Here is a 14,918-nt window from a genome sequence, read left to right on the forward strand (position 1 = left end):
CACCTCTCTCCAACACCTTCTCTCCCAATTTCTACATTCTCCTCCCCTGATCGGACAGTACCCCATTTTCACCAAACCCTAGAAACTGCCGTGGATCAAGTGGCTCCAGCAGCTTCAGCGACACTACATACTTTGCGTAGACTTCGCTGCCAACCGTGGCACACTAAAGTAACACAAACTCTATAAAAACTTTCTCGTAAAGCAGAACGTCACTGGTGTAAATCTTGTACCTCTAATGATTTCATCACATATACTGATATCTGCCACTCCTATAGAAATGCTATGGATACTGCTAAACAAACCTACTTCCAATCTCTCATCTATACTCAGGCTTCTAACCCCAAACACCTCTTTAACACATTTAAATCCCTTCTGAATCCTCCCGCCCCATATCCTCTAACTACCATCAGTGCTCAGGATCTTGCTTCCTATTTCAAGGACAAAATAGATAAGATCAGACTTGAAATGGTATCATCTCCCTCGACAAGCAATTGGCTCAATTCCTTTGTAGCACCATCTGACACTCTCTCTTCATTTGATCCCACAAATGAAGAGGAAGTTTCTACTCTCTTCTCATCTTCCTACTTTACCTCCTGTCCTCTTGATCCCATTCCCTCACAAATTGGTAGGTCCCTGTCTTCTGTGCTCATTCCCCCACTAACTAAAATCTGTAATCTCTCTCTTTCTACTGGTATTTTTCCATCACTATTCAAGCATGCAGTGATTACTCCCATTTTAAAATAACAGAATTCTAACCCTAACTCTCTCGCAAATTATCGCCCCATCTCTTAGCTCCCATGCTCCTCCAAGCTTCTCGAGAGAATTGCCTACACTCGCCTCACACACTTTCTTACAGCAAACAACCTATTGTATCCTCTTCAGTCAGGCTTTCACTCTCAACACTCCACAGAGACTGCACTGACCAAGGTTGTCAATGATTGATCACAGCAAAATGTAATAACCATTACTCTCTTCTAATTCTCCTGGATCTCTCTGCTGCATTTGACACTGTTGGCCACTCTCTCCTCATACAAATGCTACAATCCCTAGGTCTTGAAGGCACTGTTCTTTCCTGGTTCTCATCCTACCTATCTAATCGCTCTTTCAGTGTTAATTTCTCTAGATCCACCTCTGCTCCACTTCCTTTATCAGTTGGAGTACAACAAGGCTCAGTCCTAGGTCCTCTGCTATTCTCTATCTACACCACTTCTCTTGGAAAACTAATAAGCTCCTTTGGATTTCAGTATCATACCTATGCGGATGATACACAAATCTATCTATCCTCTCCTGATCTTTGACCATCTGTGTTGTCTTGCGTTACTGACTGTCTTTCTGCCATTTCATCTTGGATGTAATCTCGCCAACTCAAACTCAATCTTTCAAAGACTGAATTAATAATATTCCCACCCAAAAACAGAAGCTTCCTGCCTGACATTTCTATTTTTGTTGATAACATGATTATAAATCCCACCCCGCAAGCTCGTTGCCTAGGTGTAATCCTTGAGTCACAACTGTCGTTTATTCCCCATATCAACTCTATATCTAAATTATGTTACATACACCTAAAGAACATTTCCAGAATACGCACATATCTCATACAAGACACTGCAAAAACTTTAATTCATGCACTCATCATCTCCCACATCGACTATTGTACTTCCCTCCTTACTGGTTTTCCCAAAATCAGACTCGAGCCCCTACAATCTATGTTGCACACAGCAGCTAGATTGATTTTCCTTGCAAACCGTTTTACATCTGCTGAGTCACTCTGTCAGTCTCTACATTGGTTGCCTGTTTTTCAATTAATCCAATATAAAATTTTTCTATTAACATACAAGGCCATCAACAAAATTGCACCAACATACATCTCCTCACTTGTCTCAAGAAATCTCCCAACTTGACACCTCCGTTCTGCACAAGATCTACGTCTCTCTTCCACTCTCATCACATCATCCAATTCTCGGTTACAGGACTTTTTCTGGGCTGCACCCACTTTGTGGAATTCCCTCCCTCGCACAGTAAGACTTTCTTTTAGTCTTCAAACCTTCAAGCATTCACTGAAAACCCACCTCTTCAGACAAGCTTATGATATTCCTCAACCACCATCTTAATCTCCCTAGATTATCCTATTACCATCCTCTACACAGCTAACACAAGACAACAACCCTCTGACCAACATTGCAACACACACAGCCCACTCAGTACTTTTACCTTTGCATTCTAGCTGGTCCATTGTGCAATCTGATGTAACACATGCCCTTGTGTTTCAAACTCCCATTGTCCTATAGATTGTAAACTTGCGAGCAGTGTTCTCTTACCTCTCTGTCTGCATGTATTACCCAGTATTGTCTTATTAATGTTTGTTCCCAATTGCAAAGCGCTACAGAATTTGTTGGCACTATATAAATAAATGTTGATGATGATGGATATATATATATATATATATATATATATATATATATATATATATATATATATATATCTCCTATCAAAGGTGTTACCTATAATCAAAATAACCCACTGCTATCTGAGATTTCCTGGAAATTGTGAAAAACGTTTATAGGGCTGCCAGGCTTTTCTTAATCAGCAGGGATGATTGTCTAATGAGTACATGGACATTGAATTGGATCTCATTATTTGCACAGCCTTTTATAAGGATGCCCAATTAGTTTGCAAAGCTGGAGTTGCAAGTTGCATTCTTTTACTTTAGATATATAAAAACCATGATAAGTAATAAATGCAGTCCATAGAACTAATTGCTCTGATTATCACAATATGCCATCCATGTTTGTGATAGAACTTTTTCAAAAACTATGAAATGCTATGTGTGAAAAAACAAAGAGGCTACATCATACACAATTATTTCGGCATATTGGCGTCGAGCTCAAAATTTATGAGGCAGGGGTTCCAAAATTAGTATGGTATAAGCTGAACTACAAATACATTATCTAAGATAAAATAAAAAGCAAACAAAAAAAAATTGATAAGCAGCAAAGTTCTATTATGATCAGGCCATAATGAAAAAAAAGATAGATGACAGAGACACTTTGTTGGTGCTGTGCCCCTCAATTTACACAAGTATTTTTTATTTTTTTTTAAGTATTATTTTCGCAAGGTCAAATGAGAAGTAGTTTACAACTGATAGTAATAGTTCACAAATAGTTACATAAATAAGCAAACAGAGTCTACGACCAGCGTAGGGGTAAAACTTTATATATCAGCAAAAGGATTATAAATAAAAAGAAAGAGTGACCACAAATTTTTCTTATAGAGTAAAAGGGGGAAGAGAAAAGAAAAGTACAAAGACGAGACAGAGAGAAAAGAGAGGAAGGGTAGAGATAAAGAGGAGGAGTGGCTAGATCCAAATTAGAAGGTGCAGGAAGCTAACAAACACAAAACACAAAAAGAAATAAAAAAGGGGGAGGGAATAGATGGTTGTACTAAGTTATGTGAACAGTGAGCGAGCCTGAAAATACGAAAACCACATGTGCCATACTTTGGCGAAAGCTCTTGATGAGTTGTGAATGAAGCTGGTCATATATTCCATTTGCTGCATCTGCCAGACTCTATTAATTATAGTCTGGAGGGACGGGGACGATTGCTGCAGCCAGTCCGCTGCTAATTGGCGGGTAGCTGCTGAGATAAAGTGTCTAATTAACTTGTTCTGTTGTCGGGATGCCAAGAGGACTCCCAGAGACAGAACAAAAGTTTTTGGCTCCAGGGGCACATCCACCTGAAGAATTTATTGAATCAAATGTTTGATCTCACTTCAGAAATGTGTTTTGGGCATGTCCACCAAATATGGAGGAAAGTGCCTTTGTGGGAGCACACCTGCCAACACCGATCACAGGAGTCGGGGAGGATTCTAAGTGTCACGGTACTCAGTAATATATATAGCTTACTGGTTTCTACACTACTCGCCAAAGAGGTGCGGAGTCTAACGTGTCCCAGGTCTTCGCCAGGAACCCCCGCAAGGGAGTATGGACTTCGCTGCGGGAGACACGCAGGTTGCGGTCCTCAGAGGGAGCAACCGGTGAAGTGGTTGGAATGGAAGAGGTGTCAGGCGCTCAGGGTTCTAGCCGAGTAATCAGGAGATGCCAGATAGGAAGGCCGAAATCGTAGTCAAGAGTAAGCCGGGTCAAATATCAGGAGCGTTGGAGATAGAAGAGAAGTCAAACAAAGCCTGGGTCAATTCATAAGGAGCACTGGAAATAGGGATATTCAGATCAAGCTGGGTCATACACAGGAATACCAAGATGCAGAAACTCTGGATGCTGGAGATTAGGGACCTAATACTCTGGCACCCTCCAGGTGGCAGAGCTAACATTATATAGTGGAGGAGCAGCCCTATCATTGGCGGTGGTGACGCTGAACACAACGGGACACGCGGCCACCGCTGACCCGGAAGTGCGCCTGGTTGCCTAACAACCAGGTGCTCGTCAGTAGTAGCAGGCGTCCATCCCTGTGCGACGGACACTGCACGGGGACGGCGCCTGACACTATGAAGTTGTGAAGGCACATAGTAAGGCGTTACAACGCCTCATAGACTTTCTCTTTAATTTTGACACAGGTAGAACTGGAGGCAGCATTCTCATGGATTTTAGACCATTCCTCCTCTAAAAGCGATTTGCCAAGGTCACATTCTCAGGCTAGTTCATGGGGGTCCCAAAGGCCTGAAGTAGGGGAAGCAAGTTTGTAATACAATGTAGAGATGAGAGCTTTTGTAGAGGATTGTCATAGAAAGAGAGATTCGAAGGTAGTAGGTGGAAGGGAGGAAAGGCGATCTTTGCATTATGGAAATGGCGTAGCCGTAGAAATTGGTAGAACTGTTTTGTGGGAATGTGAAAGCGAGGTTGAATGTCGGAAAATTGAGGAAAAAGTCATGGAAGAAGTTAGATGATTAAGATATCCGACTCGCTGTGAGTGCCGTGGTTGAAATGCTTTAGGGATATGTCCCAGGTTAAAATCTGGGGATTTAAATAAAGGTATCACAGGAGAGGGATAAGGCGAGAGGCCGTATTTTTGAGAGGTGAAGTCCCAGATGGATAGAAAATGTGAAATGACTTGGTGGACTAGGGAGTGTTTTGGGCGGCGAGCCCTTGGGAGCCATAGGAGAGAAGACAGCAAGAGCATTCCCAAACACTCAGCCCCAAGTTTAGACCTCTAGAAGTTGTTGATCCACACCATAGAACACATTGAGCAAGTTGGGCAGAGAGGTAGTATCGCTGGAAATCAGGAATCCCAACCCCCCTCCTGCTAGGACCTCTGAAGGACTTTAAGTTTGACCCGGGGGCATTTGTCCGACCAGATAAATCTAGAGACATGAAATTGGAGCAATTTAAAAAGATGTGGCGGGGGGGGGGGGGGGAACGGATGGGGAGGGTCTGAAACAGATAAAGCAATCTAGGGAGAATATTCATCTTAACAGCATTAGTATAGCCAATCCCAGAAATATCAAATGGTGAGATCTAATTGTATTTGGTGAAGGATTTGAGGGGAATTTGCTTGAAAAAGGTGAAAGTAATGTTTAGTAATAAAAGTATCTGGCCAGGGGCAGAAACATTGAAGTCCAGAACCTCAATGTTGTTCAAGTTGATCTTGTAGCCCAAAAAGTAGCCATATAGGTCCAGCTCGGCCAAGAGAGGAGGTATAGACGTAGTCGGATGAGTGATGGACAACAGGGTGTCATCAGCCTACAGCATGATTTTATGGGGAGAGGGGCCCACAGGAATATTAGCTATCTCCTGGTTGGCCCGAATCCCGGCGGCCAAAGGCTCAATGATAAGAGCAAATATAAGTGGAGAGAGGGGGCAACCTTGACGTGTGCCATTCGAGTTAGCGAAGGGTACCGAGATCAGACCTTTCACAGAGATCGTAGCCGAGGAAGAGCAGTATAGGGCAGAGATGCCTTTCAGAAACCTGCCAGAGAATCCTATTGCCCTGAGCACCCCATCCATAAAACACCAGGAAATGCGGTTGAAGACTTTTTCGGCGTCAAGGGCCATAAGAAGGGAAGGAAGGTTATCACAATGAATTGCATGTATTAGATCGACAACCCTTTTAGTATTATCAGGGGCTTGACACCCTGGAATAAAACCAACCTGGTCAGGATGGATGAGGGAAAGGAGGAGTGGGATCAGTCTGGATGCCAAAATTTTTGCATAAACTTTCAAATCAATGTTGAGTAATGTTGTAGGCCTGTAGGTAGCACAAATAGAATGGTTTTTTCCAGGTTTTGGAGTAACAATAATTTTAGCGCCACTGGTGGCAGAATCAAAGGAAGCCCCCTCGAGTACTTTGTTAAAGAATTTTGTCAGGTGTGGATCGAGGACCCCGGCAAACTTTTTGTAGTACTGTGGGGCGAGACCATCAGGGCCCGGAGCTGGCAAAGCTTTCAGAGACTTAATGGCTGCCAGGACCTCAGGCAAGGAGATATCTGAGTTCAGAGTAGACTGTTGTTTTACACAAGTATTTCTAGATTTCTGCCAAACCACATAGGTTCATGGAGCAAGGTTATTTGCAGTGGCTGAGAGGAAAAGTTGGGCGGAGTGAGGGTCTTGCTTGATATGCGAGTTTCATTTTGTATGGAAAAGTTAATGAATTTAAGCTAAAAGCAAGTATTTTAGGAGAAAAGCATAAAAGTTTGATTTAATGAAAAGGGTGGCTGTAAAGTGGTAAGTTGTGACATTTACATTTTTGCACCTCTTCAGATTTACCTACTTATCTGCATACCTAGATGACTAGTTTTCACAGGTGTCTCCAAAACGCTTATCAGACCATTTGTTTACAGCTTTCTATTGTGTAACAAGATACACAAAAAGCACTACATGACCAAGTCATTGCTTTACTTCAAAATAACTTTGTTTGCCAAAGTACATTTTAGATGGCTTTTTCCTTGTTTTATAGGAGTAAAGGTCAAATTGTCAAATTGGGGGAAATATACAAATAGTGGCTTTGTTTTTTTAATTGAGCACCGTGCTCAGATTTTGGAACATAAAAGCTCTACCTGTAAAACGGAGTTATCCAAATATCTAGGTCTGAACATTTTTTCAGGAAACACAAAGTTTAAATTTGGCAAACTGCTAGATTTTATGTCGTAATTGACAGAAACATTCTGAAATAGCTTCAGAGAGTCTAGGCTCATGTCTCCATTGCCGCATTCCTTAGCCTTAGAAATGGATGATGTTATTAATCACTTTTCTATAGACAAAGCCCCATGTCCAGATGGCTATATTAACAGTTTCTATGTTACTTTTAAGGCTGAATTGACTCTATCTTAACCAAATTGTATAATGGAATTACGGGCAGAGGTAGCTTCCTACAAGAAATGCTGGAAGCAGAAATAATCACGATTCCTAAACCTGGTAAGGGCCATTCTGATTGTAATAATTACAGGCCAGTTGCATTGCTATTAAATTTTTTGCTAAATTAATTACAAACCATTTGAATCCAGTCATCTCATTATGGATTCTTTCGGACCACGTTTGATTTGCATTAGGATGTCAGGCATCCGATAACACATACCGTATCTTGAATGATGTCGATCTCATTGCTGGAACCATGGAAGAACTTATCCTGCTCTCTTTAGACACAGAAAAAGTCTTTGGTAGCTTCTTCACTGGTGATATATGCGTAAAGTTTTCGACAAATTTGGCTTATATTTTACGCTCCATATTAGCTCTTTACCATGGACTCTCAGTTAAGGTTTTTAGTAATGGTTTTCTCTCTGCTGCCTTCGCCGGTTCAAATGGCACCAGACAGGGCTGTCCGATCTCTCCTCTTCTCTCTGTCTTAGCCATTGATCCCAAATGATTATATTGTCACCTAGCTTTCTTGGTATCACTTTTCAATCTGCTCCACATAAATTATGCCAATTTGCAGACAACATTTTTCTGTTGGTGACCAGCCCGGAGACTTACGCAACATTCTCTACCGCTGTAGTGAAGCTTCTTTTTCTTCTTTTTTCTCTGTCCAGATTGCAAAAGAAATTCCCATATGTGTGGGTGCGGGACTCCCAGCCCTATCTTGGACTTCGCATACCCATTTCCCTTACGGATATTTTTGAGGCAAACCTCACACTGTTACTCTAACAACTTTCTAATTTGGCCAAGAATTAGATTAACCACAAGGTCGGATAGTAACTTTCAAAATGTTGTTATTACCAAAGTTTATGCATATCTTCTGCACAATCCCTTACATTATTTCTAAATGGTGTATTGATAGATATTATACCATTATGTTTACTTACCTTTGGAACCAAAATGCTCCCTTCTAGCTTATAGGCGCATGACCCTGCCTTAACATATAAGCCTATTGATGCTTCCCAATTTAATACAGTACTAGTCTCCTTCCCTCTTCTAAACCATGGGTGGACCTGGAAAATGCCTCATACCCAGAGTACCTTCGGCAGATCTCCTCTGGACGCCCATATGTATGTGTCCTTTCCTTAAATGTAATCTCTTTTCTATCTCAGTTGCTTTACAAGTATGGGATAGATTAGTTGCACCTAAAAAAGATCTGGTGCTACTTCCCCCCCCAGAAACCTATCCCTTCGAGCTTTGATCTAGTTAAGCTAATCCATAATGAACCCTGCTAACTGGTCCTAATTGCGGATGATCTGTTTTCTCAGGATCTCCCTCTGCCGTTCAGCCTTTTACATGATTGACTTTGTATAGCATTTACGGACGTGTACAATAGCATTCAAACCAGGCACTGGGTGTCGGCCACCTCTAAGATTCAACTTTATCTAAGCCTAATCCTCCCTCCCAAGTCCTAGATCGATTTATAAAAGGTAGTAGCAGTGGTGGAATAACATTCTGGTATCAGTGTTTACATCCTACAGACGCTCCTTCACATTTGCACTGGGAGACTGACTTCCATACAACCCGCTCTTCACAACAGTTGGAGAGAGTTTGCCTCACCTCTTCTTATTGTATGTTCCAATGTATTAACCATAGGGAAATGCAGGTCTAATTGCTTAATAAACTGTACCCCCACTAGGCTACACACAATATAGCCTTCTCAGTCGAAATTTTGTTGGTGACAATGTTCTCAGGTGGGTGATGTTATGCATGTCTTTTGAATTTGCCCAATCATTCAACCACTATGGAGAGAAGTTTCCTGCTTCTGGTGCTCCTGAATATATAATTCGTGACTTTTCCAAAACAGAATAGATATGGTCTAGGACATATCTTAATAGCAACTGAAGCCACAAAAGCTCAGAATTGGAAGAATTCCTCTTCTCCCACTTTGGTCAAAACTGTCTCCACAGTTCAATTCAGTTTTGACATGGAAACGAAAGACATGCCGCATGCCTCCTCTGCTTCTACCCCTCTTGTTAAATGGTTTAAATGTCATGTGTATATCACAGAAGAAGACAGCTTAGCCCGAGTCGGGACTGATTCTGTCTCTGAACCCCCAGTATTGGATTTGATCAAACTTCCTCAATCTTAAATGTCTGATGCTGTTTGCAATTTGATTGTGTGCTTATGTTACTTTGGGGCTAAGTTATATATTCTAATTTTTTGTATTGTATATGGTTTTTAAATTATTTTTTCGTTTGAAATGTGTCCTTCCATGTGAGTAACCCCTTGTCCTCTTCATGTATCCCCTACATCCCTTCTTTTTTTTCCCAGTACCCCAATACTTATCTTTGAAAACATTCAATAAAAATTGTTGATAATAAAAAGGCTGATCATAGGCTCTACATACTCGTTGGAGCTTGAGGTTTTTCCCCTCCACATGCTGTACAAAAGTACTGAGGAGAACTAAGTTACTAACTACAGAAAAAGTATCATATAAAGCACCCAATACTTTGGCCTTACCTACTGCGTGTGCCCTTCAGCTGTTTGGGAGCCAGGCTCCATCCGTAAACCGCTTCTAGCAGATTCAGTCTAAACTGTTTCCATTCTGCAGCTAAAGCTTCAAGTAGCTCCATGCAGATATACAGCCTGGTCCTGCATCTTTGAGCCCTTTGATATCTGATGCGATTATCACGCATGTAACAACCACCGGCATCAAGGAATTGGTGCCACATTCAAAAGTACTACATAAGCACTGCTCCCAAGATAGCAGTCTGATGCACCCGTGTAGACAGCCCATCCAGGGCTTGCAGTATTCACTGGTGCGTCACTAGGATCTCTAAGGAAGGTGAGACCTACCTACAAACAATTAACAAACACTACTACCTGTACTATATGTGTTAGAGACCAGAAAAGACTCAGGGGAAGAGGGGTGTGTTTTTTGTTAGCTGTCTCTACCTAACCTGGGAAAGCAAGTTACCCAAAATTAAGGCTGCCATGGAGTCCAATGGAGAAACAACTTCAGTGATGCCTGGGTTTGGAACATTTATTTTGGAAACAGATTTGCGTCACATATAGCACACCAGCACATGATGTCATAATGGGAAGTTAGTTTAGTCAGAGAAATTATTTAATAAAGCTACATTCACATTTGGGCACCACTATTCATGGATCATGGTTATAAGCCATGTGGAACCAGCAGATCAAAGCAAGTATTTGTGAACAAACCATATTGACACCAAAGAATAAGACCGACTCCGCCATCAAAGTGTGCCTGCACCAGTTCTTGCCCAGTGGGGGCATACTGAGTCAATGGACAGCGCACGGAATGATGAAGACTCAACTGACCTGTGAAATTCCATAACACTCTCAACCCTGCGGACTTAGAAAGTTAAAATATAATGGGCAGGTAACTTTTAGCTCATAATTGTAACAAAAATCCATAAATACCTAGAATGGTGCATAGGTACAAGGCTCAGGGATAGTTTCTCAAAGTGGCTGCAATCATTTGTACTTTGCAGGTCACCGTTGTACATCGCTTCAATGTACCTTCACATACTGACCCCTAGTGAGAGAACCCATAACATTGTGCACAAGGAGACATTAATATAAAATATACAAATATATTGTAAATAAAGTAGTAATTTAAATGTTTAAAAACAGGTCACCTGCTAATTACATATAACGCGCCTCTGATACAAAAAAAATGGAGCAGAGGTGACTGAGGATTTCAGTGCAAGGAGGGAATGGATAGCATAGTGTAATAAGTCTTATGGTAATGATTATTTTCATTATTGTTTGTTTGTGCCCTTCCCCCACCTCATCCACTCACAGACCCTATGTACCTTGATACATAGACCCCTAAGTGTAAATTAATGTATCACAGATAATCTAGATCATGTTGGTAAACCCGACTGAATATAAAATATTGACAGCTTAATTATATTTTATGTATCCAATGAAACACTGTGTTACACCATGCCGAAATAAACTGTGGCATCATTTAAAGCAGGATGTGTGCCTCTAATTTATTGCTCTATTTATATGTCTCGACCCTTAAGCAGAAAAAGCAGTTATTCTCTATGTGCACTTAGATGGTACCTCCATGAAAGATAATTTACTATTTTTCTTATTACAAGTGCTCAGTGTATAATGTCCAACTTCTTAAAACAAGTAGTCAATAATCTGCAAAATAGTTACATTTACAATAAAGTTAAAAATCAGACATGTATGGAGATTAAAGGACACCTAGTGACCATGACAGGCATAGCAACAAGCTAATATATGCTGTGTATTGATAATATTATTATGCTTTATTAATATAACACCAGCAGACTTTGCAGCACTGTACATTCAATGAGACATCACTCCCTATTCTAGTGGACATTACAATCTAATTTTCATACAACAGCAATCTATTCTTGTGTGTGTGTTTGCTACCATGTTTATTTAAGGGTTCACAATTTCACATATTTATCAATCACTTTAAAGTCCTATTTTGCGTGTCATTGTTATGGTTTTTTGATCTATCACAGCACAAAGGGAAAAAAATTGATGTATATAGTCTATTTGGCAACCTCAAAACACTTCAAATTTTGCTCTTTAAACCTTGCACAAACGTAATGAAGACTCCACTACTATGAAACTATGACAGTACAGTGCAAAATGATTGGCTATTATACCTCTCAACCGCTCTGATTGGAGGGCTTTGTCCCGCCATCCTGATCTGGACAGCTTTGTCCAGTGAGTGGGAAATTTGGGAGGTATTGTATGTTCACTGCTGCTCTCCATGGCATCGGTGAACAGGTGCCGCACGCACTGGTGGGCACGGCAATGGAGGTGTTTGGAGGGAAGGAAAGTACAGGTCAGCCTAGTGATTTAAAAACCGTTAGGCACGCCCCCAGGGTTGTGGACACGTCCCGTCCCAATGCCGGATTCCCAAATGTTGGGCGGTAGGAGCCATTGAAAGCAGTATATTTAACCCCTTCAAGTACAGATAATACACGTCTAATAACCGTTTTCACTAGAAATAGCTTTTTAATATCTTAATCCACCTAAGAAAATTTTTACATTCGTTTTTTTCAGCACATACACAGGTTTATTTTTTAACAGACTGAAATAAATAGGGGCTTAGGAATAAGGGAAAACAGACAAAAAATACACAAAATAATTTTCTACAATACTTCCCATAGTTAAAACTATTTTTAAATTATTTTTTACAATATTTCCTAAAGTTCCTTTAAATCAAGGAAGATCTTAAAGAATCACTTAAAACTAAAAGAAGTATGCCCTATTTGTATCATTAACAGATCCAATGCAAACTGTTAGCATGCATCTACTAGTAATGCCTTGAGGGTACTGATTCAGATATTCCAGGCAAGGCCATCGCCTGCCTTTCCTACTAGTACCTAGGAGGACTCATACTTACCAACTTTAGAATGTTGGTATCCGGGAGCCTGCGGGGGAAGTGGACGTGATGGGGGGGGCCCTCCAAAATGTGCGTCATTTTAGACCCGCCCCCATGATGTCAACGCGTCATTTGACAGCGGGGGCGGGGCCAAGCATTGGGACCTAATTCTGCCCACTTCACTAGGAAGTGGGCAGATCCGGGAGATTGCCACACTCTCCCGGGAGTCCGCGAGACTCTCGCAAAATGTGGGAGGTCTCCCAGACATTCCGGGAGAGTTGGCAAGTATGGGATGACTTAACTGGGATTTCCCACCACAAGTTTTACAGAATGACCAAGTTGCTGGACCTGCAAGTTGTCAGTGGCAGCCAAAGTTGGGGCACCTGTTGCTATGACATTTAGATAACGTGCCAAGGGATAAAATAGAAAAGGGAAATGAAGATGGGTAGAAATAATGTAAAATAGAATATCTGATAATCCATGGCCCTCTTGGTTCAGTGAGAGGTGGAAGTCATCACACTAAAGAGAAACATCTGAAAATAAAATATGTACACTTTAATAATAAGCTCTTTGTGGTGTTCTGGTTAAAAATATTTATTGTCTTGGATTCATTAGTGGAAGTAGGAGGCAGAGGAATTGCTTTTAGGAAATTAAACATTTCCTTAAACAGAACATCAAACATAAATAATTCAAAACAATTAAAGTGGTGGGGCCATAACTTACGCTAATTATAAAAGATCTTAAGCATTGTAAAAGGCGTCGACATTGATCTTTTCACATAATGCATAAAAATTCAGCTTTGAAACATTTAGGCATAATTAACCAATGTACAACATATACATTGGGATTTGTACAGAGGATTGCCATCGTTCTTATCATTCTTCATGGACAAACACTCTGAGCTCTTTTAAGTTGGCTGTGTATCATCCATGGCATGCACATATTTCTAAGTATTCTCTATTAGATGAAGGATTCCAGCTTAACTGGGCCACTTAATGACATGCATTTTTTTTCTAGTACAGCCAGTCCTTGTACAGATAGTGAAATTTTCCCAGCACCCTTTTCACCCCATGTTGGCTGCGCTTCATCTTAAATGACAAATCAAATGCTTAGAAGTTATACTACTATTGAGCATTTGCACCCATTTCTACAAGGAAACACATAACATGGATTTTCATGACAAGATTGCAGATTCTGCAGGTGTGTAAAAGTTTACACTGATCAATCATCATCATCATTTATTTATATAGCGCCACTAATTCTGCAGCGCTGTACAGAGAACTCATTCAAATCAGTCCCTGCCCCATTGGAGCTTACAGTCTAAATTCCCTAACACACATACATATAGACTAGGGTCAATTTGATAGCAGCCAGATAACTACCAGTATGTTTTTGGAGTGTGGGAGGAAACCGGAGCTCCCAGAGGAAACCCACACAAACACGGGGAGAACAGACAAACTCCACACAGATAAGGCCATGGTCAGGAATCAAACTCATGACCCCAGTGCTGTGAGGCAGAAGTGCTAACCACTAAGCCACTGTGCTGCCCACCAATGGGAGGAGTTGGGTGATCAGGGGTGTTCCTTGCTGGGTATAGATTAAACACATCAATGCCCCTACTTCTCACCAACATTATTCCTGGGGCAGTTCCAAGGACGGTGAATGAGCACACAATGCCTAGAAATGCGCTAGGCAGGCAAGCTTATGCACTTGACACATAAAGCAGTATTGAGTGTCTGTAAGTTTTGCAGTTCAGAAATGAATAATTCTATGTATGGGATAATTCCCTGCATTGTAATTTATAAAACAGTTTGTTTCAGCAGTGCACTAAACTCCAAGGTGAATGAGCATTATAAAGTTAGGGTACATCAAATACAGATTATAGTAATATAATTTCCATTGTAATTTCTGTAAATCTGCATCATGCATGCATTGATATCAGTATGGGGATATTGTACAGTAAACACCTCTATACTCACTTGGGGTGAAATCCCAGATATTGAACATTCTCTTCCCTGGCACTAAACTTCCACTGCAGCAGTAACAAACTAAGTTAAAACCCTGTATTAGTGAGCAGCTGTATGGAGTGTGGTGAGAACAGCATATTGGGAAAGGTTTTCATGCCAATCATCAAAAGAGGGGTGTAAAAGGAGAAAGTGAAGGATGGTGGAGAGATGAACGGTAGCAGTACAAGGTTATGCATTTGTGTT

The sequence above is a fragment of the Mixophyes fleayi genome, chromosome 2, assembly GCF_038048845.1.
Source record: "Mixophyes fleayi isolate aMixFle1 chromosome 2, aMixFle1.hap1, whole genome shotgun sequence".
NCBI classification, from domain to species: Eukaryota; Metazoa; Chordata; class Amphibia; order Anura; family Limnodynastidae; genus Mixophyes; species Mixophyes fleayi.